This window comes from Caloenas nicobarica, chromosome 5, assembly GCF_036013445.1.
Source record: "Caloenas nicobarica isolate bCalNic1 chromosome 5, bCalNic1.hap1, whole genome shotgun sequence".
Lineage (NCBI taxonomy): Eukaryota > Metazoa > Chordata > Aves > Columbiformes > Columbidae > Caloenas > Caloenas nicobarica.
Genome location: NC_088249.1, coordinates 15,028,749 through 15,054,717, shown reverse-complemented (window position 1 = coordinate 15,054,717; position 25,969 = coordinate 15,028,749). Strand labels below are relative to the sequence as shown.

The window sequence follows — 25,969 nt, the reverse complement described above, 5'->3', positions numbered from 1 at the left end:
TTCTTCACCCAGAGGGTGGTGGAGCCCTGGAAGAGGCTCCCCAGGGAGGTGTCACGGCCCCAACCTGACAGTGTTCAAGAAGAGACTGGACAACACCCTCAGACACATGGTGTGAACTGCGGGGTTGTCCTGTGCAGGGACAGGAGTTGGACTCGATGATCCTCGTGAGTCCTTTCCAGCTCAGGACATTCTATGATTCTATGTCACAGTATTGTCATCCTTATCCCATTTGCTAAATTAATGCAAAAATTTCTACTTCTTCCACATTTTCCACCTCTTAAGTGAAATGGAGACCCTGCTCCAGGACAAACTCTGACACGCTATAGAAAGTAAAAATTTCTTTCAAAAATACTATAGTAAACAAATGCCAACAAATTTAGAACATCAAGCATACAGAACTTGGGAAATAACAACTGAGAGTGTCGCATGCAATCTTTCTTCACTGATACTGTGCACATTTGCTATGATGCAGTCTTCAATTAATTGTGTGCTCATATAATACTTTTTGCAAAACTTGGTTATATACATTTAATAAGGGTTTTCATGCATAATCTCTGAAGGATTTCAATTTTTTTAAACTATATGATTATCTCCCATTTTCACTAAGGACATAACTTATACCAATGCAACATCATCTGTGGACAAGCCCTAGAAGGAGATGGTGCATCTCTAATTCAGTTCTTGCTTCCAGTCTTATTTCACTTCTATACCGACCCAAAGCTCCTAAAGCTTATTTTGGATGCATTTTATGCAACTGTTCCCCTGTCTCCATACAATTCCTGGTCTTGTTGTTTTACAATTGATATTTGCAGGTTTCAGAAATGAGCCCTTGGACTCATTCTCATCTTTTAGCGATGTCCTCCTGTGAAGTGCAAACACTTGTCAATCTTAACAAGTGTTACTTATTCTACTTTAGGAGAACTTCAACCCCAATAAATCAAAGTAAAGCAAATATGATAAATAATATGGGTGATAGACTCAGTTGTCATATTCATGGTTTTAGTAGAAAATGGTACTTACATCATTAGGGAATATATTGAGAATCATAGAATCGTAATTCAGGTTGGAAGAGACCTCCAGAGGTCCACCGTAACCCTCTGCTCAAAACAGGTCTTACTAGATCAGGGTGTCCAAAGCTATGTCTGGTCACCATCATGAGTACAGTGAAGCCTGTAGATTGTTCTAGAACATCTGGGACACTCCAGGCCTGCTGGAGAGTTACCTGTGACTGCTTTAATGGCATGAAACAGGATGCCTGAATGAGCTCCTGGGTAGACAGAGGGATAAAACACATTTAAATATTAGAAAGGTTACACTGCAGTCTGTCTTCAGAGGAAGGGACAAGAGTAAACCCTGAACAAATGAACAAAGTGGGGATGGAGAACAGAGGGATGTTGATAAATGCTCTGAGTTTTCAAATGCTGACCTGGCAGAATCTGAAAGTGAACTCTGTAGGTTACAAATTTTTGCCAAGGAATTTCATATCCTTGCTGGAAAACTTACCCCTAAGCAGCTACTGTGAGTTGTGAGCGTTTATTCCAGAGAGAACTCACAGTGTTTCTAATGCGTTTTGTTGCATGTGGTGTGCATCTCCCATGGTGTGATGTAATGTAACATGGCATGTGGTGTTATAAATAGAACGATGAGATCTTGCAAAAACCTGCCTGGCAGGCAAACTCCCTGTCTCTCCTTTTGAAAGGTTTCCTGAGCTCTCCGCTACTCTCCCTCCTTTTGTCAAAAGGTACTTTCCACCCCGGCACCCTCCTGCTTAGGTTCCCAGGGAATGGCTGGGATGGAATGGCTTTTTCTCCCAAATCCTTTTTGCTTGTCAGCAGCACAGGAAAGCCTTCATGGGGGCAGTGTCTTGCTGCTCTCCATTCCTGTCTCTTCTCTCATCTGTGTCTATGCATTTCTAATTTGCTCGGTGCTATGGGCAAGATGCTAATTTTGGCAACCTTGTGTAATTACTCTGAAGTCACTGGGGTTAATGCACATGTACAGTATAGCGCCAATTGGAGTCTGGCCTTATGTTGTCTTAATGTTTTCAGCTTTTTTTTTTCTTTTCTTTTCCCTGCCAGTAAATTCAATCACTCTTGCCTTAGTAGCAATGCTACTGTTACAATAATGTTCAGACAATGTTCTAAAATAGGCTATGGAGTCAGAGTTACCAACATGACAACATGAGAGCAATTCCCTGGGCTTTCTGGCAGTGATGCTGGACTGCAATTTTATGGTCCCCAGCTTGCTTTGTGCTCTCTGGAAGAGTACTGGGTTACTATATTTATACCTATCAGTTAAGAATCCTGCTTTACCAGCATTTCTTTCTAGAACTGTTTGGGTTTCCAGGCAGACTTCTCCTCTGAGTGCCTAACCAAGAATAGTTGCTTTTAGCTGTATCTTGTGTAAGAGTTGAAGGTCATAGCAATAGCCTGCTAATAGTCATTAGTCTAAAATGTCGGCTGGACATATCTGAACTCCCTCTTATGTTTCATGTCTTAGTGTGTGACAAAATATACAGAAAGGGACTTAAATTTATTTTCCACTAGCAATTTCTAGTTGTTTTGTCTTCACTTTTCTTATAGACTAAAAGAATATATTTCTGAAACTGCTGGAAGAATCATTAATGAACAAGTGTGACTGACCTGTGTTGGCTCAAATACTTTGATATATCTGTGAAGATACTGTCCCATACATGCCTAAAACTTTCACATGGTGTAATTTTCCATTGCAAAAGCTTGTTACTTCTGTTGAATAAAAACCAAACATATTGTGGTACTTCTTCCCAAAGTATTAAATGGTTTTGAGACACCAATAGGCAAGTCCATACAAGAAGACAGCAGTTTGGCGTTCACTGTCATTTGGTTGAGCCACACAGGAGAGGTGTGCACGCAGAAGCAACTGAGATTATATTTTACAGGGAGGGGGTTGCATCAGACTTCACATAGTTCCTGAAGGTTGAAGACAGTCACTCAAATGTAGTCGACAAATAATTGGTTTGTTTAATCACTTCCCACTGGTAGTGAGTCCATACATAAGAAAACATTAGCCAGGGAAAATGTTAACACATGAATGCTGCATTGAGCTGAAACTCCACACATTGTGTTTGGCTCAGTAATTTAGGCAAAAACAAAACAGATTTAGCCTAAAGCAACACAGCTCTTGTTAAATTTTGCAACTCATGAAACATTTGAAATGCTATAGTGTTACAAATTAAAAGCATGTTTATGTGCATGATTGGATGCATATCAGGGGATAGTTTTTAGTAAAGCCTTTCTTGTTTCTTTGTTCTTAATCTTTCCAGTTATGCTGAAACATGATCCTTTATTAAACTTTATCTGTGTTGTGTCACCCTGCCTCTAGTTTTGTGTATCTCACATCCCCATTTGGATCTGCTGCACGAAGTGTTATTTTCTTTCTGGTTACTTTAAGGGCTGTTCTTTGCATCCAAATTTCTTTTCCTCTCTTAATTTATTCTCCTCCAGCTGCAAAGATTTATTTCTTTCTGCAGTACAGAAAAACAGTCAAAGTGGTGAAAGCAAATGTTGCTCTTCTTTCCATCACAGAACATTTTTCTTCTAGATATAAACATGTGCTCCTTATCAGAAACAAATGGATCTAATATGGGCTACAATCCAAAGAATGTAGAAAAATTATGGACTTCCACAACTATTTAGTTGATAGCCAGGAATTAAGATAACTACAGGGCCCTCCGATACTGCTTGAGGAGCAGAACCAAGTGCTACAATATAGCAGAAACGACTTGAGACATTTTTGGCCTCAAATTTCCCTCATTTGAAATGAAAATACGTGATAAACAACAGAAGTACTCAAAAAAAAACTGCAGTTGCTTATAGAACCTACAAAACATCTTGTCTGTCATTGCTGATGGATAAGCATGAAGCAGGGGGCTAAATGAGCTAAGTGGATGCTGTGGGATTTTGGAATCCTTAATGTTTATTTAAATTGCATTTTAAATGTGTAACCACATTGAAGCCTGAATTCAGAAATGAGATGGACTATGAAATTAAGTATGGCTTTAATAACCCCTGGTGTTAAGGAATACTTCTTCAAGTAATTTTAATAAGTTTTATAATATTATCCAAGGCTTATTTTTGTTAATTGCCTTGTAATGGCACATCTAGAGCAGCAGAAACACTTAATAGGAAGGTGAGGAGCAACTAGTTCCGCTGAAATCCTCTTCTCACCTTTGACGGAATCCACTAGCAGGTGTCAGAAGTGTCTTCAGGTGTCTGAAGTGTCTTAAGGTGTCTCCAAGTTCTCATATGTTCTTAACTCCACCACCACTTGCCCTTAATCACACAAAAAGTTGGTACTGGAAAGAAAAGAAGATGCATCTGCAGCTGGTGCAATGTTTTTGCGTCAGTAAACTATCTAGTAAAATATTGTTTAAAACAAATCCTAATGAAATAGCTTGTGCATCTTTACAAAAACAAACAACTAAACAAGACCTCCCAAAACAACACAAAACCAGGTAACACACCCCTCACCCCACCCCTTTTTTTGGTGCATTCATAGATTTGTTCTTCCATGAAACTCATGAGGGATTCCCTTTCGCTGCAAACATAAGATTAGGAGCTTTGCAGCATAGGGGTTTTTATGTCAAAGAGTAAGTTATTCCTTATGCTGCATTTGCTCACTACTAACGTTGGCTGGCTGCAGCACGAGCCATCCTTTCCTGCACTGAGGTGGCTCAGTAACTGCTTTGTGAATGCAGATGAATGTGGATGAATACAAGGAATTCACTTAAAATCAAATGGTATGTCTGCATTGTCAGAGACTTTTCAATGTGTAGAGAGTTTCCTACAGGAAAAACAACTATGTAGTCAGGAAAAGTAAACAAAGGAACTCAAGGATGCTGATAATTAGCAACTATTTTACAGTTTTGCCTCTGAGCCAGAGAGATAGTGAGGGGTTCTGATCTGCAAAGAAATGCATTATGGAGAGTGGGTTAGAAGCCCACAAGATGAGAAGGATAATGTGCTTTGGTCACAGTGATAACAGTGGTGGTAACTGCTGTAGGGACTCAGTGTACCTGTGCTTCAGCGATGATGTCTGAGATATCAAGCCTGACTGAGTGCTTGTGTCTTCATTGTGGTCTTCCTATGTAGTCTTTGGGTGTTTTTATATTCTTCCTTTATTAATAAAGCTTAAAAAAGAAAGCTAGGAGGGAGGAAAATAAAAAGTGCCTCTATGCACGATCATGCAGTGAATGTTAAGGACACATCCCACACCTCAGTACAGCAAATGTGGTCAGAATCCTTAAAGGAAGTGGTGAAACAAAAGGTTTTCCATTTGTTAAACCACAGTGCACATTGCAGCTGTGTAATGAAATTTGTTCCTCATGAAGCATGTTTGAGAGCTACACTCTGGAATTTATGTGCAATTCTTCCACAGTTGTCTTTGAGCTTAATAGTCTCCCAGTGCAGCTGGACTAAGTGCCCAGTAGACTTCCCTTTGCCCATGTATATCTTGAGTATTGGAACAGCTGAGACATGCATTTCTGTATCTTTCTGTCTGTAAGTAATGAGATGAACTGAAGGAGAGTCTGCCTCTGCTCCAACCTGTTCTGCGCATGCCAAACTTGTCCCTGGTGGAAGTCAGTCTCTGAGTATCTTTGCACATCTGTTGTACCCAGACAAACTATCTTCAAAATAACTCTGAAGTCAGAATAATCTTTCTATCAAGATTATTGGGTGCAATTGTATGAAACATAAATTAGTTTCTTTTTTTAATACTCACTTGAATTTCCAAAGCTTGTTACTAAATGAGAAGTTGGTTTATTATCCTACAGATTCCTGATGGAAATAATTAGCTTTTCTCACCACTGAGAACCAGTGCAATAAGCTATTCTTGAGACTTATCCTGCCAAAGAGAGGTGTTTAAAATTGTTCTCTCAGTGAGTAATTGTTTTTTGTGTTATCTGCAGAGAGAAATAGATTTACACCCAAGAAACAATTGCAGTTTGCTAAAATTGGCCACTTTCACAAAAGCCAATTAATTTTTTTCCCCAGTTTTCTACCTAGGAGTTCAATTTTGATATGGAAACTATCTTGAGTTACAGTGATATGGGGTCAAACTTATCAGAATATATTTTCTGGTCATTCATCATTGTGCTGTGTGGGTCTTGACTTCATTCTCCCCTGCCCTCTTCTCAGTCAAAACATGTCCTGCCTACTTATTTTCTTAGGATTTTTTTTCTTCTTTTGTTGAGTGTTGTGTGTGGTGGTGTGGTTTTTTTTTGGGGGGGGGGGTAGGGGTGTGTATGTGTGTTGTTGTTGGGGTTTTTTTTTGTTTGGTTTGGTTTGGTTTTGTTATAGTTCTCACACTAATTTGGATAAAAGATCTTTAATCTTCCCTGCTTTTCATCTCTGAGCAGGTTTCTCCTGTGTCTGGAACTTCCCCTAGGGCCTGGTGGTCGTTCTGCTCAAGAATGTTGGGGTCTGGATGGTACTCTGGGCATTATAGTTTACATTTGAACAGAAGGCCAGACCGCTGGAGCACGGTGTCTGATCCTCTGGATCATGATGCCTGTTCCTGGTTTATAAAACAGGCCAGTTCTTGTGCTCATGACCAGTAATGCTGGGACTTCTTTGTGTGGGGTCCTTGACTCCTTTGCCATTTTTAAGTATGGGAGAATGAACGCTGACCTGGGCTGCTGCGTGACTGTCATAAATGTTTTGTTCAAAGGGAGATCATACTAACACTGGGCTAAATGAAAAGCTTTTTTTGTGTCTATAAACCCATAAAATGTATAGGGCTGTTGTTTTGATCTGCACATATGCTACTTATAAATAACTTTGAATAGAATGGTGAATGCCTTATTACTGCTTGGAATTACAAAACCAAATACAACAGAAGTTCAAATGGCTTCTTCCTTTATTATGTACGAGTACCACTCGGAACACAAACAAGTTTCCAAGCTTCATTCACAAGAGACCAGGAAGTGGTTAAAAACAGTTGAGAAGGAGAATACAATTCATTTAGATTCTTAAACTCTAGACAAACTCATCTTGACAACCCCAGCAGAGGAAAAATAAAGCATTAACTTCAAGGATGGGGGGAGGTGGGTGAAGCTAGATATATTTTTTTTTAAATAGCTTTAATAAGGTTAAGGTACTCTGTTAACAAAGTCTCCTGCTCCTGTACTTATAACTATGTGCTGTTGACAGATGCAATCCATTAAAAAAAAAAAAAAAGAGGCACAAGTACCCATAAATGTAAGTGCCAGATAATGATTTGCACTTGGTTTTTTTTGGTTACCTTTTCTGTTCCCAGTAAATATTTTTCTCCTGAAATGTTTGTCATGGCAGTTAATAATTTAAAGTTATTACATAGCTAAGGACTTCACTCAAGGCTGATGTTACATTAGGCAATGCAACAATATAGAACAGACAATGATCTCTACTGAATTTACTCTCCAGAAAGCCAAGGCAGACTAATAAAAACAGGCAACAAATAGAAAAATGGGACAAATGAATTTCTATTTGAAGCACAGCCCATGCCAGGAAAAGAATAAAGTGTTCTTCTAACGTATTTATTTCCTCCTTCAGTAACTGATAAGGGAATAGCCTTCATATGTCCAACAGCCAGGAATTTTCTTCTAGATATAACTCAAGAAAAAATTGCAGGGGTCTTTTCCATGCCTAAAACACATTAAGTGTATGTTAAATGTAGTCAAATGCTGTCTTGCATTCCCATTTAGAAATATTAATTACAGACTGATTGGAATTGTTTTAAAAATAACATCCCAGAATATCTGTGGTCAACACATGTTTTTCAGAGGTCATGAGTTCTAGTGAATTTGCTCTGCTCTTTGAAGAGGAATACAGCACTGACTTCAGTAGAAAGGAGAATGGCCCAAATGGACTATTAAATTGGGACAACTGGATTACAAACCCCATTCTTAATTTCATTTACAGTAGTATGCCTGCAGGATGTGTGGACACTAGTGGAATTAATCTGGCAAGGTAGAATCCAGTTGCTCTATTTTTTTTTTTTTCTACTTTAGATATAGATGCTGCAGCTGCAAAGAAAGTGGTGAGTGACTGAATTTCAGTGGCCGAAGAGATCTGTATGTTTACGATCTCAGTGCAAAGATGAAGTTCATAGATCTATAAAAGAATCTTCTGGAGGATCAAGTAGTAGGAAACGTATATATTAACACTGGCATGGCTTGTTATGAATATAGCTGGGCAACCTTCCAGTTTCAGCTGTACAAAGTAGGCAGATTACAATCCAATAATATGTTTTATGGGGTGAGTGGATATTGGGTTCACTTTTAACTAAGTGCAAATACAGTCAGTATAGAAGAGAGTTTGATTGATCTGTTATGAAGGAATGTGTGTTTATGGCAACTGAGCTATATTGGTAAGCTATATGTTTCTTGCTCAGGCATGGATAGAATCCTTTTGGTGCCCATTAGACCCTGCTGAACTGACTTGTCATGTGAATTATGTGGTGTTTGATGCCTAGGAAATTCTGGGAAAATTTCATGTAAGAAAAGATCTTCTCTCTTCTAGAATAGAACAGAATTATAAAATGATGCTCTGACCAGGCTCTGAGGTATGGCGGAATATATTTGTGCAAAAAAATGGCTGATATATCCACAGAATCTCCCACTAACAAAATCCTATACTTGCACTTCCCTGACTGCAATATACTTTATCTGATCCATCAAATGTTCTTGTAAAAACTTTCTAGGTAAAAACCAAAGAGCCATTCTCCAGGTGAATGAACTTCCCTAGACAAGAAAGGAAGGACAGGAACTGCCTGTTATTAGCTGGGAAACTTTCACTTGTAAAGTGGAAACGTGAACTTGCAAATGTGTGCTTCAGAGCATTTTTATCTTCTCCATGTTCTTACTAAACTGCTAAGTTCTAACGTATGTGTTGGCCCTGATCTTTCTCTTCTGTTGTCTCCTGTAGTATCATCTATACATGTTTGAAGATGTAACAGTTAAGCAGGTAGGCAAATTCATAGCAAAATCTTTTATTTTTATTTATAAAGAAATTAGTGACTTAACCGTGAATTGCAAAGATCACTTTTGATTATAACTTTTTTCTCTCAGATTAATAGAGGGCCGTATTTACTGTTTTATGATATATCCACTAATGTAGATGGCCCAGGATGCTCTAGCCACACATTAGATATATACTTACCAGCTTCTTCCCTATTGCATAAACTATTCATATCTATGGTGAATAATCAAGATCCTGACAGCTACTAAATCCTTACTGGTTTCTTTTATATTATGATAGCTACATGGGTGATATTCAGTGCACTGAAGTTGGTCTGTGATCCCAGTACCTGCTCTTTGACAAGAGCAAGGTGGCCCTTTATCCTTATGCTCGCCCTTGCCTAACAGCCCTCTCATCTCCAGCAGATCTCTGCTTCTAACTTTCGCCATCATATCCCTCTGATGCTTGCTGAGCAATCAAGTCTCATCTTCTCCAAATCTTTTCACAGTTGTTCTTATTTGTTTATGTTCTCTGAGGGCCTTTGCAGAGGAAATGTGGAAATGCTCTGGATCAACCATATTTGTTTTGTACTGCCTTGAACTCCACTTTATATAAAGGTCTACTGTTACACAGAGGTCCGTTGTTAGTACCCATACTGATTTAGCTAGTCTTACACTCCCGAACTTTTTATTAAGTGCAAAGTTAACATTCAAATTCTTATTGCAAGGCACAAAGAGACCCAGTGAGTCAGATAAATTGAGTCACCTGTTGAATACACCCAGCTCTTGATATGACTATTTTGCTGGTGCTGGACTTGTCATTGCACAAATATAAGTGGGTGAATTGATATGGTATGTCTGAAATTGCTTTTCTTCTAGAGAATTTTGCTCTGGGGCTTTTATGCATGTCTGATCTCATCAGGTCCAGGGGATATGTAAGCATCTCAGCTATTATGTCACTTATGACACTATTTGCTGATTTCTAGTAGAAGTAAGCAGAGTATAAAGTTTGAATATATCCACTGTGGGGGAGAGTTCTGACTTTAAATCTGTATTTCAGTGCCATTACAACAATAAAATCGTCACCAAAAAAAAAAATTCTATAAACTTTCACTAACCCAGAAATGCCATAGACCAATAGTTTGTTTTCAAACATCTTAAAAAAACCCATGAATCCTGAAGGGTTTAGGGATGAGAGAGTTACTCATATTTAGTCCTATTGTGTAATGCATGTGATTTAAAAAACATAGACAGGTGATCTAGGTAAAAATGGAAATAGTAGAATGGACCAATCCAAGGTTCTAAAATTCTTTCTTGAAAACATAAAATGTTTGCTATCCCCATCCAGGAAGAAACTTTTTAAATTACTATGACATTTTATACATTGTGAATCTTGCTCAGGGTCATAAATAGAGCAAACATTAGAACTTCAAAGTTCCTGTTTCTCATTTCTGTGTTTACAGTAAGAAGGTATCATCAAATAATCTTGGCATTCAGCTTTTTTTCCCAGAACCTTATCCAATCCCCTCTTTCTTATCTCCTGCTCATTTTTTAAAAATTTTTAAATTTTTTTTTGATAAGAGGATCTGTTCTCAGTGTACCTTTCTTCCTTTCTTCCCTGCTAATAGAATATTGGTAAGATATCATCTCTGATATTGCCCTGCTTTCATGCCTGACACTTTCTTCCACAGTGGCAACCCAGAACACCTGTCAGTTAAACAAAACTTCCAGCTCTTGCCTGGTTATCGCTCTGATCAGATTTTGATTGAGAGGCTATTAGTAATTTGGTTCAGAGTCCCCACATTTATCTGTACTCAACCTATGAATCTGAGACATCTCAGAAATATTCATCTGGCTTCAGTAAGAAATCTTACATAGATACTGTTCTTTTAATATATCCATATTGCAAGGTCTAAAAAATGTCCTGAAAATATGTGATAAGCTCTGAAACATTCTTCTAGGATAAGAACATTTATGTGTAAAGGAAGGAATATTAAAAAGGAAAAATTCAGTGACCAATTCACACATTTTGAGATGTGTTGGGAATTTTTAGGAGCTATATTGACAATGTATTCCAGTAAGTTTGCTGTTATAAGCTAGGATAAGCTAGGAAGGCAGAGTGACTGGTGCTCACACTGGTTTTTTCTTAAAGAAATTTTTTATGCTGCTCTTAACTGGATTACTGAAGGTGTTTTCTGAGGCAAGGAGGTCAGCTAATGAAGTTGGAAAGGGAGTCCAGTCTTCCAAATGCCTTAATGTGAGGCTTACTCCAACTTTTCCCAGGGTGTTAATAGAAGCTACCTTGCATATATGGTGTGCCAGCAGATTCAACCATCATGTGAGTGAGTGGTGATGGTGGCTCCACGTGGAAAATGCTGAAAATGGAACAGAAATTTCTGAGATACTTTCCTTAGCATTTGATACTTCCTTAGTGTTTCTTCCCAAGGAATATAACATTTCAGGACTCATTGGAAAGAAAAGTCATAGAAAGTTTTGAATTAAAGAAGATGCAAAGGAATGATGACTGGCGGCTGTCAGTGGACTGGAATCTGTACCACCACTAAGAACAACATCAAATGAAAATTAGTATCTTGACTTCTGAAGTCACCAAAACTATGATTAATTTCATTCAAATTTTATATTCTTGTGTTAAGATAGTCTCCTAGATTTGCTGGAGAGAGAAATTTGACTGATCGTGATAAAGGCTGTGAAATGCTCCCAGAGGAGCTTATCATTCAGAATTTAGTTTTGGGGAAATCTGTGTGATTAGCTTCTAAACTATGTGGAATGCATCCTGTCCCAAATTTCAGTCATTAGCCAAACTCAAGCCTGGCCTTCTATATGAGGTACCCTTATACTGAGGGTATTTACTCTAAGGGATGGGGGGATTTACTCTAAGGCAAAGACTCACATCCCCTGCAGCACTGCAGGCTGGAGGGCATGCTCAGAGTGGATGGTGGAAAGAAGTGGTTCTGTGTGTAACCCCTCTGTTCCATCATGGCCATCTGCCAAATCTGATGGCTGGAGTGCTCTATGAGAGGCAGTACAACTGATGCATCTGTCAATCACCTGGCTGAAACCTGGGGAGTGACCCATGGTGAAAGTCAGACATCGACAAAGGTGAAAAAAACAAGGAATTGAAAAGTTTTAAAATAATCACCTGGCTGATTACAGCTTAAGCTCTAAAGCTGCAAATGTTTTTGAAGGGAATTGAAGAAGCTGGGAAGGGGAAAAATATCAAATTACCAGTATGAGGAATAATTATGTTAATACCTTGCTGAGCTTCCAAGCATACCCTGTGGGAACTAGACGTTTACAGAGCTCTGAGCAAGCTGTTTCTCAGCTAGGTGCTTATGTACTCAAACAAAACAAATTAAAAAAAAAAAAAAAAAAAAAGCAACACAACTATTTTCCCTGAGTCAAAGCTTCTCAGTGGTTGCTAAACAGCACAAATGGAGAGAAGTTTCCACAGGGACTTGAGTTGAGGGGGACAAACAGATGGAGGGCAGGAGTGGGGAAAATCTTGATTATTTGAGAGATTTGCTCCAATACTTGTTCTTTTAATTGAAGGCAAATGAATGTTCCTGCCTCAGTTATCTTAAAAATTTCTGTTAATTTTCCCCATATCCTTTGGCTGCTTTGGTGAAATTCTTCTCCCTAGCTTCAGATGTATGTATCACAAGCCCCATCTTAGCCAATCACCCAAAGCTTTTTGCAGCGTCCATAGAAACAGGCACTTATCTTTTCTGCTTTGCATGTCTGCCTCAAGGTGAGATGAGCTGTATCCCAGCACTACCTATTTCCCATCCTTGACTGTTGTGGGAGCCCATATGTCCACCATCCAATTCCCACTCAGAAAACTTTCAGCCTTTATTTGGGTAGCTTAGTCCTTTTAAGTAGGTGTATATCTATGTTAAAACAATGTCATGGGCTAATGTTTTGCAACCTTTCTTTCAACTTCGATTCATTTCCATATGTAATCTAGGCTGTAGATTCCTATTTTTACTACCTGAGTATCATGAAGGCCTTGTGGTGTGCTAATAAATAACTCTAATTCCTGCTAGGCACAAACTTGCTTTTTCCACACAACTTCAAAGTTACTGCTGGAGGCATGTCAATATGCAGTGGTGTGTCATATTGCCACTTTTTTAGATCAAATACCTTCCTTTTTCAGGCAAAAGGCTGCATGTTGAATGCCTGCAGGAACTCTGCCACTGTTACAAGTGACCTGGAGCAACTGGTGGGAGAGATTTCAGCATAAGCTTTGCTCAGCCTTTTGTGGCTCTGAGCTGGGGATGCTCAGTCCAGATGGAATCTGTGAACCATTTGGCTGCCAAACTCAAATAAGCCTTTAGTGGTCACGTGTATAATGGGACTTCTCCCAGTTTGGAAACTGTGAAAACTTTGGCAATTTTTCTTGGAAACAGGAAAATTAAATACCCTTCCAAAACAAAGCTCCTTCTTTAAAGTCAGCAGACTTTTTTTTTTTTTTTTTTGACAAAGCAGAACTTCTGAATATGTCTCCTTGAAGGAGGTGCGTGTGGGTATTTTTTGATTTGCTTTTATTTTATTTTTTTATTTTTAACATGGATAACAAAACAGTTATATGATTTTGCTTGGAATTTTCCAAAATTCAGCCTGAGGTAGACACCCATTGGGAAATTTCCATGGCCCAAACAGACTCACAAAGCAGGTTCTACAACGGGACCTTTGAGATACAGGCAGCACAACAAGCACTGCTTATATATGGTGATACTGCCTCTAGAGACGCATAGATCATCTTTTACGAAGTTTTCATGGATCAAATGAGAGCCATGCTTGAGTTTCATTTTGCACAATGCAGGGGCACCCTGAGTAAATAGGCCTCTCAGGACTTTTTCCTCTAGGCACAGTCACTGCTGGGTACCTGTGTGCCCTGTGTAAATGCCAGACTCTCCTATTGGCATCTGCTAAACCAATCCTGTTCTTTTAAAGAAGTACAAGCTGCAAATGCAGACACACAGGAACACCCCTAAAAGAATAATCTGTAGCAGATCTTTAGGCAGCAGGTGTTTGTAAACGTTTTATGTACCTCCGTGCGCTGACACTGACTAGACCATCATGTGGCACATGGAGCTGGATGTGAAAGCTGGACGTGTAATGCAGTTGCATTGCCATCCTGGGTTAGACAGATGGGTATCGCCGTGCTGTGATGATAGCATGGATTGCACCCAGGGGTGTGCAGGGCCTAACACGGAGGAGCTGCCCTGGGCTTGCTGTGGGATCTGGGCAGCCAGAGGAGAAGCTTGACCATGTATCTGCTGAGCTGTGTTCTCTTTGCTGTGATAATGTTTGGTGTGTGTGGGTGATAACGTGGCTAATGGATCTGAGATTACACAGACTCTGCAGACAGTTGGCCCAGTGTAAGAGGATTTGTGAGTGCCAGTGATGTTAATGAAGTTTTGGAGACATGATGAAGCTCTTCTGTTAGGCTGGAGTGGGAATCTTCCCATTGGGATGTTGCTCTGAGGACAAGATAAGTGTTTGGTCTGAACATGCAGTGCAAGTTTCAACGTAGTCAAAATCTGAGATTTCCCAGCATCTCTTTGGGAGTGTGCTTACAAACAAGGAATAGGGAGATCTTGTCTCTAGGCCCTGTCTCTTATCCCGTCTCTGGCACGAAACACATTTCTTGAAGAAACATATGTGCATTATGTCTTCTGGCTGTATTGCTTAGTTTTTCTTTTTTCTTGTTTGTGTACAATTGTACCAATTTCCTGCACTCAGGGCACAACGATCTGCCTGAAAATTATTTGGCTGCTCGGAAGAGTCAGCCAGACTGTGTGGTGAGGAAATGACGATGATGTCTAGAAGGAAAGGATATGCTTTTCTATCTATATAATTACCAAATCTAGCTTTTAACAGAAATAGCAAGTAACAGCTTGATCTGCGATCTGCCTTCATGGTTGCTAAGTGCAAGTCCAAGCACTGTGCACACTCTGGGCCACGGGCTGGCCCCACTGGCAGCCACTGCTGTGCGCAGGTGTAGAAACTCCAGGCATTTCTGGTGATGCTGTGTGCTTGGGAGCCTTGCTCCGGTGGTACCAAAGGCTGTGCTTACATGGCGTCCAGTCTCAAAAGATGTCTCAAGGGCCTCCTGGCATCAGCACAGAGTCCTAACGTGACCAGTGTCTGCTAACTTCAAGAGAATTGCTCCAAAATCCTCAACCCATTGATTCTTCACCATCTCACTGATTCATTTTAAATTTTGCCAGGATTTGTCTGTTTGGCTTTGTGCGTGTATATTTTTTTCGGTTGGTTGGTTTTTTTTGTTTTTTCATCCCAAACCAATTCAGACTTTATGTACCGTTTGGTTGTTTCCAGGGTGGCATTGATACCTGAATGTAAACAATCTTGCATGTCCTGGACACAGTTTTGTGGTATATGTCACCCCATTAAACTGTCTACAAGACCAGAAATTTTAAAAAGGCAATTTTAACTTGAAGCAAATATCAGCCTAATTATTTGTGATAACTTCTGTCATGTATTTAAGGCAAGCCTCCGGCATAAGACAACTTTTTTTCTTTCCCCTCATACTGTTCTTTTTATATTCTTGATCCCTGTGGTCAGAATCAATGCACTGAAATTCCATGAAAAACACGGAAAGAAACATGTACTTAATGTGTCATGCTATCACCGAGATTCTTCTATAGATTGACTTTTAGAGATGTTTTTCTTTAGTCTGATAAAACCTAAAAATAGCTCAGATTTTATAGTAAATCCCACCTGTATGTGCTTATATCCATCCACACACTGAGGCTCCCGCCTGAAGTGGTAGGATTTTGGAAGCTTTTTATTATGAAAAGGAGGCTGTGCAGTTTTATTGCCACTACCCAGCGGAGCACGGTTCCATCAGAGCCTTTCATCGGGAGTTTACAAGTGCAGCGTTACAAATTATTTTGCTGGCAGGGAGCTGACCCCTTACTGCGGAAAACAGAAACTAGTTGTATAATTCAAGACAATGATGTCTGGCCTTCTGGGATTTCCACCCGAAAATAAAAAAGATTCTGTTTGAAAAGGCCTTAAAGCAGATAGCGGTGGTGCACGCAGAACAGCAAGCCCTGCTTGGTGAGTGAAGCTCAGTAAACACTCGCTTCATCAGAGCAACCAGGCCTCTGCCTCATGCTCGGAAGTTTTACCCTAAATAAGCTGCACTTTTCAGCAAGGACTAGCTAACAGAGCGTTTGCCATCTGGGGATGGGAAACCATATAGCTGCGTGTACGTAATGGTCTGCCCGTGCTGATAAGCCTGGCTCAAAACCAGGTTGTGGTAGCTCAGCCCAGCACCGCGAGGCCGCGCTGATCCGGACCTCGGCTGGCTCAGGCGCCTCTGCCTCGTTTCCCCCGGCCCCGCGGTCACCCTGCCTGCTCTCGCCAGCCCAAATGTGCCCTTGGTCCCCTCTTGTGTCAGTAGGACAGTGCCAAGCCCTGTGCAGGGCTAAGGGGGAGAACAATACATTTTTCAGTTCACTGGGAGTTGTGAAAAAATGCGTGTGTCGGGGGCGGGGGGTGTGGAACATTTGAATGGGAACATTTGAATGGGAACATTTAGAAAGGGGGTTTATTGTGTTCAAAATGGAAAGGCATGCTGAAATGAGCAGTAGCCGTGGCAGTGAAATTTGAAAATGCCAAAATGAAACCTGTTGACTCTTAAAATGCCTGCCCTTTATTTTTAAGGCATTTAAGGAGACAAGTTGAATTTAAAGATTCTGGAGATGCTACTGAATTTATACTTTTGGTGGGCAAAATATGGGGGCGAAATGTATCATCCACCTCTCATGTAGAATTATAAGAAGAAAAATAAAGGAATTAGAGGGGAAACTGGAACAAATGTTTTTCCGGTACACAATAAAGACATAGGAAGAGGAAAAATTAAGACCGGGCAGCCTGAGTAAAAATGGTAGTGTCAGGTGTGAGCTAACTGTTGATAGTAAGAAATGCAGACCAAGGGAAACAGTTACACTATTTTTTTTTCACCCTCTTTGTAGTGAAGTGAAGGATTACAGCTAAAAGAAAACCGCAAATCAGATCTTTCAAGGGTGGTAGAGCCAGGCAACTATGTCTGTTTGCAGGACACATGTAAGTAAGGTAAAAAGAACTGGGGGTAAACCATTTATCTTAGAAAAGGTAGCTAATGGTCTTCTAATGCTCCTACAGAACAGGCAGGCTTCTGTGTTCCAAGGCTTCATCAAAAAATAGTTAAAACTGAACAAAACCCTTGGCTGGTAGTTAGCTAGTAGTTCCGAAGGAAAGCTGATTGAGCAGTCCAATACTCCGGAGCCATGTACTGCTACACCTGGGCTCTGTTAAACTCTTGTCACTGCAAACAGCAACCTTGACAAAGCAACTCCTGTCTGCTCGGAGCCTGCCTGGGGAGGGAGGTTTGCTGTGCCCTCCCGACGTGTGGCTTTTGGGCCCCAATGTAGCAAGAGGCACTGCCAGGCAGCACCAGAATTGCATCTCTGCCAGTGTTGTTTTCTCACTACTACAGAGCACGAGCATCTGGGGAGAGTATGACAGCATCAAGTGATAATAATTTCTTTCCAACTGGAAGTTGCTTCATTCTATCTCTGAGTTTTCTTTTTCAAGTTACTGGTTTTCTTAACTTTTTTTTCCAAAGACTAACTTGAGCTAGCATATTGCTAGAGTTTTTAAAGGCAGTACATGTATCCTAAAGGAACAGCAAGAAAATGATTTGGCAGGACCTCTTTGGATGAGAAGGAATATAAGACTTGTTTTAAAATTTTTATTTGTTTTTAAAGTCTTCCAATTTTTTTTTTTTTTTTTAATGTTCAGAGACTTCTGGGCCCAGTGTGTTTGCCTTTCTCTACATTTCTGTGAGCTGAACAGTATGTGTGAAGCAAGCCTGAATGTGGCACAACACTGGCTGAATAGCAATGTCTGTATAATTCTTCTTGTGCATGAGGCGAGGATTTCTTGTTTCATACATAGGTAGAAACTTGCTGCTGCAAATCCGCAAATACAGATAAACGTATCCTGCCTTTAATGTTCATTATCACAGAGAATTTGGAAAGTTCCTTCCCAAACCAGAGTTGTGTAAGATAAAAAATATTTCTAGCCTTTTGTATTCATAATGAGAGCAGCTTTGGATGCAGCAAAGGTGCTTGCTTACACCAGCTTTCACATTATTATTTGTAGACAGACAACAGCCTGAAGAACTGCTCTGGTAATTCCATCTTCAACAAGGATTCTGGGTGGAGATTTGAGAAAATAATTTGGTTTTGTTGATTGCATAAATTGGATCCACATTAGCATCACTTTGAGATTTACAGAATCTAATCTTGCAGAAAGCAATAGCAGGTCTTATTCAGAAGCCCATTTTAGACCACAGCATGTGCTGTGGAGGTGGCCAGCGTGGATCATCTACTCCTTCCCTAGCTCCTGGAGTCTTACGTTGCTTTACGTCATTACAGTTGCATTTCTGCCCCAATCCTGGCACTTTCTTATGGGCAGGTGGCATTTGGCAGACTTCGTGTTTCTTGTAGCAGCCCTCAGTTGCATGCCTTTTGGTACTGCCAGCTGAGCTGTTCCTGGACAGGGGCTTTTGTCTGCTTCTTGGAAAAGGTCACAATATTAGTTTACTATTTGCTGTTTTGCAGGATGGACACAGGTCAGAAGCACTTCTAGATAGTATCAGTTCAAATGAACTTTTGCATAGTGAAAATGTTTGGGTTTAGTTTTGTTTTTAAATTGAGATAAAAGATCAGTCGTAATACTTCGTTCTTCAAGCTGAGTACCTCTACCAGTCTGTCCTCTGCCACTGCTTGAGACCTCCCTTAATTCCTTTCTATCTTTCTCTGAACTAAGCACCAACAAGTCTTGCTACAGTCCAGCTTTGAAATAGCTATTTTCTGGGGCAGTGATGGCTTCCAAAACATGGTATTATAGCCAGGCTGGTTTTTGTAAGCATCCTTTAACTATTCCTCCCTCCTCCAGCAATGGTTGTTGCTCTGCGTTCTGGCTCTGAATGAGTTTGCCATGCTGGTTGGACTTATTTGATCTGTCTCTCCTCCAAAACATCGGTGTGTTTCTCTCCTAACAATTTAGTTCTGCGTCAGTCATTTTATGTCATACCAACCAAGATTTCCATTCAAATACTTCTGTCTTATGATAAACAGAGAATAGGGGAGGAGTAAGAAGTGGTTGATTCACGCTATGTGATGTGCAGTTGGCCCCTTCTGGGACTAATTTAGCAGGACTGCTGATTGCTTTCTGCCCTGGGTGCTGGGAGATTGTCCACCTCGAGGTGTGGAGAGCTGTGCTCTGCATCCTTGTGCATGGGTCACCCTGCAGGAAGGGGTCACAGAGCCTTCCAGTGGGAACCGGCAAACATGATTATGCCCTAGTGAATAGCTGGGGCTGACGGCACTTCTACGCTTTGCTTTTGTGTTCCTTCCTGGGATTTTTTGACTGCTTTTGAGAACATATAATTTATGACTACCTAGCTGTACAGAGTTATCTTCTGTACTATGTGTACAGAGTTATCTTCTGTGCTATGCCTCTTCCCTATTGTATCTTTATACGGGGAACATTGATATTGTGTCCTATCTATACAATAACGAGATTAAATGACAGTTTGATCTTGGAGGTTTCTGCATTTTGGAGGGTCATATAAACATCCTTAAGAAACTGGCAGTGGTGCTATATTTGATTACCAGTCAAAATGGACCTCAACTAATAAAAATGGATGCTTTTAAATATATTTTTAAAAACTATGAGATCAATTCAGCTATTTTTAAGCACCTTTGAAATCTGAAGTCCAAACTGTTTCTCTTATCTCAGGCAAGTATGCTGCTTGGAATCTTTAATTTAACATTTTTAAAAGACCTATTTTCTTAATTTTAAAGAGGAGATGCCACAAAGGGAGGTGTACAAACAAGAGTCTGGAGAATTACACATTTCTCTAGTGCTCACCAGTTATGTCATTTTGGATGAGTTATCTTGCTCTTCAGCTTCCCCCATCTATGATCAGAGTTAATATTTACTTTATTAAGAAACCTTAACTTCAGAATCTCAAATCTCTATTATATTATTGCTTATTGTAAATCAAGTTAATGCACTTAACAGGACTCATGCATGCAAGAAATTATGAAAGGACTGCTCACATCGTCCAAATGAAACACATTAACAATATATCTACTTTTCCCAGTTGTGTGGTAGAATGCAGAGGTGTTTGCAGGATCAGTACTTTATAATGGAAAAGTACACAGTTTTATATTCTTATGGCAGGAAAGTTTTCGCTCTGCTGTGCATGATGTGGCTCAGAAGGACACCAGACACTCTGAAAGTCTGTTAAAAGTTAAATGGCTGAAGGGAATGGCAAGAGGATGCATTATTATTCCTTGGAAAAGAGCCATCAGCTCACGTGATACCTTGCAACTAGCAAAAAAAGCCCAATTCCTACCCTTGAGAGAATGTAAGGTGGGACATCAGCTCACACTGAGAAGGGAGACATGACTTCTATTAGGAAGGTGGGCAGAGGGCTGCGTCACAACAGAAATGAGCTTTAAAGATTTCAGGAAAGGGGGGTATGTGTGAGGGATAAGGAAAGATGGAATAGGTTTTGATTGTACAAAGGAATATTTAAGTTCCTTCTAAGTGTGACCTCCTTCTAATGCAAGTATAGAGAAGTAGGTGGCCGACTACAGCAGAGTCTCCGTCTCTGGAGACCTTCAAGTTCAAGGTAGACAAACTATTGTTTGTTTTAATGTAATAGGTAGTTTATATCCTGTCCTTGTTTGCTCTTGGCAACCTCTAGAGGTCATTGCCTGACAGCTTCTTGATGATCTTATGAAATGTGAGCGCCTGCTTCACACATGTTTCTGGCTTTGTCTCTCATTCTGTGAAGATTTTTGTGCTATTTCTCCTTGCACTGCTGGAAACAGCTTTCAGAGTTGTGTAACTGCTAAAATTTCAGTTTGTTATTTTCATAGTTTTGTAGAGTGTTAAACACTCTCTCTGGCCACCAAAAACTCACTTTAGTAAAATGAGGGATATTTGGCTTTAAATGTAGAATGTAAAGATGTTTTAGTGAAGTTTCACCTTTTTTATAGCACCAAAAAAAAAAACCCAACCAACTCTCTTTGTGGGTGATGCTGTAAATTATACAAGTTGTAGAGACAAGCAGAACACAAACTCTTCCCTGGCACAAGCTACTCTTTACTGTCAAATTTTATGGTACTGCAAAAGAGGGTTTCCTGTGCAGCAGCTGACACATAAGAATTTCCTTTAGAGATGCTGGCAAGAGATACAACAGTTTACCCCTTCACCCTGGTTCCCATCCCCACTGAACTTCATTACACAGAAGTTGAAGTTCTTGAGTAGATTACGTGATCCCAGCAAGCAATGCAATGAGAAAATCAGTCCTCCTATTATATTTGACTCTGCCTTGGGTGTGAATCTCCATCCTAAGACCCCTTCTTTATATAGAGTGGCACATTACAATCACTTCTCTGAATTTGCCTGTCTCCCAATGCCAATTTTGACAGCTGCTTGATAAACCTTTTCTTTTTTGTGGTACTACTGTCTTTGGATAGTGCCCACTGCAGCAACCAATGGAACTGGGATATTTTAACACTTGGCTTGGTATATGCATGAGTGTATGGAAGGGCTCAGTTCAGGCTGATGTGCTGACCTGTGCTGCAGGGTATTAGTAGATGGTTTAATCTTTCATTCCTCTGCTTTAGTGAGTTTTTGTCTTGTTAGGATGTTGGAACAATAACATTTCTTTCAAATGCATTTTCCTAATAGTAATGGCATTTTGGGTCTCATGACTTATTTCAGGGCTGATTTCGTGTAATAGTTAAAGAATAACTCCTGCAGAATACCGAGAGGTCATTTTGGAAGAAGCTGCCATAAACAGTTGTGATGGAAAAAACTGACATTAATGGAAATTCACTAAATAAAGTGACTGGAGAAGTCATCTAATATTTCCATGAAACTGTGATGAACTTTTTATGTCAGAGCTATACTAAGTTTACTATTTAAAAGTTTTACCATGCATGTTATAACCCAGACACTTCCATTTGGCTAGAGATTCTTCTTACTTATATCCTGCTTTATCCTACTGAAAGACTAGTGTTTCTCTTCCTTAGAGGATTAAATAAAATGAGTTTTTATCATTTTGACTAAATGTTGTCCATAGTCAGATTTTAATTTTATGCATTCACCTCTTGCCAACTTTTAGGGTGTTTTTTGCCTTCTAAAAAAGTTTTCTGAGGCTGCATGTCCACCCCACTAAGGTTCTATATATTCTGAAATACTCCTGGGTATTCTGGAATGAGACAACTGTATAGAAAAGCAAATATTATTAGTTCACTGTTTTCAATCTGGGACAGGAATAATATTCCAGTTCTGTTCACATTAACTACTAATTTATTGCTTTATGAACTTGTCTTCACCATGCAATTAACAGGAAAAGTTGTAATAGTATAAAGGTATCCAGGAGTGACTGTTCTAGAATAGCTCCTCTGTAAATGCTCTTACTGTATCCATGTGGGAAACATTCTGCAATAACCACTGTGCTGCGCACCCTTATTCTGATTTAATCTGGATTGCATGTCTCACACACATAAATCAAAAGTGCAGTTTGTGTATTCAGGCTGAACTGTCTTGGTTTTGTTTACTTCAATACCAGTTTATGCCACCTGAGAAACTTTAAAATATTTATTCATAGTGTTAAATGCAAAAGATATGGAAACAAGCCCAAGCCCTCAGTGTGGATGGTTGAGGTCTTCAGATGTCTGACTTTCAAAACCCAAATGTAACTCAGCAACCACATTTCAAAAGTTCTCCTATGTTCCTTAAGGGTTGAAGCAGAACTCCCCAAAGCTCTATGGTCAGGGCTTTGGCTCTTTGAATGAGCTATGACCTAGAAAGCTAAATCTTGATCTTGTTTGGACTTCCTCCCAAAACTCTGATGATGACAAATCACTTTGGGAGTTCTGTAATGCGATAGCCCTGAACTGACGAAAGAGGAAAATTTGGGCGTAATCCTGTTCCTCCGCCTTGTCTGGCTGTCTAGCAGTTACTTGTTACAGAGCCCCCTTTTTCCTTCTGGCCTCCATGGCGTGCATTTGCAAGAATTTTTCCTTTGTGTATTGTGAGCACCTCAGTCTACAAGGGTGTTTGGTGATGGGAAGCCATTTTATATTCACCTCAGCTACAGAATAGACACAAAGATACATAAACACACATAAGCAAAGTCTTCCATCTCTTCACTTTTTGTTATGCCCTTGTTCCAGTGCAACACCTTCCCCTGCCTCCCCAAACTTCAGACTGAAAACATTCGTGCTTTCCCATTGAAGGAGATGGGGAGGAGGGGAAATCACCCAATCAAACCTGTAAAGGTCCCAAATCCTGATTGAAGGACAAAAAACTGTGATATCTATTAGAGGAACACAGCTTCCAATACTGGCCGGTTAATGCATGAAGGTGCATAGGGCTTAAGTCAAATTCAGCGTTATTGACAAGAATGCCAAAGACAGCCTGAATTCAAAGCTGACATCTTGATTTAAAGTCAATTTGAGCATGCTTAAAGCCCCTCTTGATAGTGCTACCAGGAGGAAGGCAAATCCTGGAGCTATTCTAAATGTCAGCCTTGTATACTCGGGTGCTTCAGCTGACAAAAACTTGATGCCCACTTGGAAAATTGACATGATAGAAAACACAGGAAAGGATACAACTGTAGCTCAATTAAACCCACCAAATCTTTCCTGACATGGTTGCTGTCTTTCTTTGTGCTAATACAAAAAAGAAAGAGGGGAGGAGGAAAAAAAAAAAGGATTTTGTATTCACTAAACTATGGCTTCATCTGTAACGCTGGAAATAATCCAAGAAGGCATGGCAGCAGGGCTTTTCTGTTCTCAAAAACAAATTATCCATGCAAAACTTCCAGACTACTCTGTCAGTCCCCCTACCTGCCTTGTTCCCTTCCCCCCTTACAAATTGCTAAATTTGTATCATCTCTCAACTGTCATTGTGTGGAGGTGACTTTAGCATTGTTTTTTCGCCTCTCTTTCCTATGTTCCCTTCAATTTAGAAAGTTCCTCTGGTACAATTTGTACCTCTCAGTTGCTTTCAGTCAGAATTAAACACACAGCTTTGTACCTCTAATTTGGTACAAACACCTCACACATTTGTCAGAGGGGATTCACTCCTTTGTTAGCTGCATTTATAAAACCAGTCTTGACTCATGCTGGAAGGTTTTGCTGGTCCTTTACCCTTCGGCAGGAAATGACATGAAGTCCTGTTTGAAGCATTTTATCTTAAACTACAGGGTTATGCTTCTACAGGCATGCTGGCAAGCCGGAGTGGGAGCACAAATCCTCACCGATAGAAAATGAAAACCTCATAAAAGTAAGGCACAGTGTGTTTCTGAGGTTGCTTCTCCCAAAGCTCCCTCCTGCCCCCCACGCTGGCCCAGTCCTTGCAGAGGGCTTGACTCTGTGATTAGACTCCACTGCTCTCCAAAGCCTCTCTGAGGCATTAGGAAAGTCAAATTCAGTGCAAACTAACTACAAACCAAAACTATGTTTAACTTGCCAATGTAATTTTCAAGGAAAATCTGAAATTTACCATAGAAACGTTGGGGGAAAAAATGCCAGCCAGCTAACAAAAATTAAAGCTCCTGTAGCTCTATAATTTAACAGATGGGAATATTTTTTCTGCTTTGTTGTATGCTTCATTTATTGGTCACCATCTGATTGTTTTTTTACTCTGATACTTATGATGTATTAGTCTATATTACGCATAAGCAGTTAACACAGCTTTTATGTTTCCCTTTTTCTTTTTCCTTGTCTAACTACCTGCAGAATCATTTTAGAAACAGTATTTTAAAGAATCATTCTTTGATCCAAACAAATTGAGAGACCTGTTTTGGGAAGGATACCTTCAGTCACATTATTTTCTTTGCAAGTAGGCAGCTCCCTAACCCCAGCTTGGTATAAATTTGAGGTTAATGTTTTCCTGTAGTGTAAATCCAGTAGTTTAGATCCTATAATGTCTGTATACAGTAAATCCCTCTTCCTGAATTTTTTTTTCTTTACTTGCTGAGTATTCCTGCGGCATACAGAAGCTCTAAGCTGGCCCAGTAAACAGAGCGATGGGACTACAAAAAACTGAAGTCAATCACCAGCTCTTACTGCAGTTTTTTGGGAGCAGGATTCTTCTCACCTGACTCTTAGCTCTTCAAATCTGGCGGTTTAGTCTAACTCAGTATCTAGGCTTTTTCGACAGTCAGTGTGGGGACACCGGCATGTCTAGAGGGCTATTAAGCCCATTCTTTAAGATTTATTATGGAGGATATGAGTTGCTATCTGCAGGTCACTGTCTGCCCAGACAGTATGGTTCAACAACCAGCGTGGAGTAGATATCTAGATCTTCCAAGACTGACTAACTAAGACTGACTGACTAACTCCCTAACTTTTAAATATGCAATTCATTAAGTAGCTAAGTGGTATTATGAGATGAGTTGGTCTACAGCTGCTCTAATTCTTAAACTCTTACATTAAACATCTGCCATCACTCACTGTAGAAAGAAGAAAGGGAACCAGGCTAAATTGATCTGTTGTCTGGCTATTCTTTTGTAAATGTCATGTGAATACCTGCAGTCCTTAGGGAAACAGAATGTATGCCTAGCCATGGAAAAAAGGAGCTTGAAGTGACTTCATGTGCTCAGATTTAGCCACAGAAATCTACCACATGTGTAACAAAAAACTGGAGAACCCAGCTATGTGCTGAATGGTTTAACTGTTTGTTTGTTTTTGTTTTGTTTATTTTTTTGTTTTTGTTTGTTTGTTTTGTGGTTTTGTTTGTTTGTTTGTCCTGTATCTGCTGTCTGCATGCCTGTGTACAAGAGTTGGATTAGAAATAAATCCTCTTGTGACCAGTCACATTTGCCTTTTAGAGGCAGAGGAATGCTTAGTGGGAGAT

General features: G+C 39.9%; 1 protein-coding gene across 1 annotated transcript in view; it reads left to right on the top strand.

Moving 5' to 3' along the window:
* The first annotated feature begins 1,669 nt into the window (after positions 1-1,669).
* TUNAR (TCL1 upstream neural differentiation-associated RNA) overlaps positions 1,670-25,969 on the top strand; it is a 120,334-nt gene continuing 96,034 nt past the window's right edge. The window contains exon 1 of the mRNA XM_065636747.1: positions 1,670-1,741. The gene's annotated coding sequence lies outside the window, so the exon portion shown is untranslated. The remainder of the gene's footprint in view (positions 1,742-25,969) is intronic.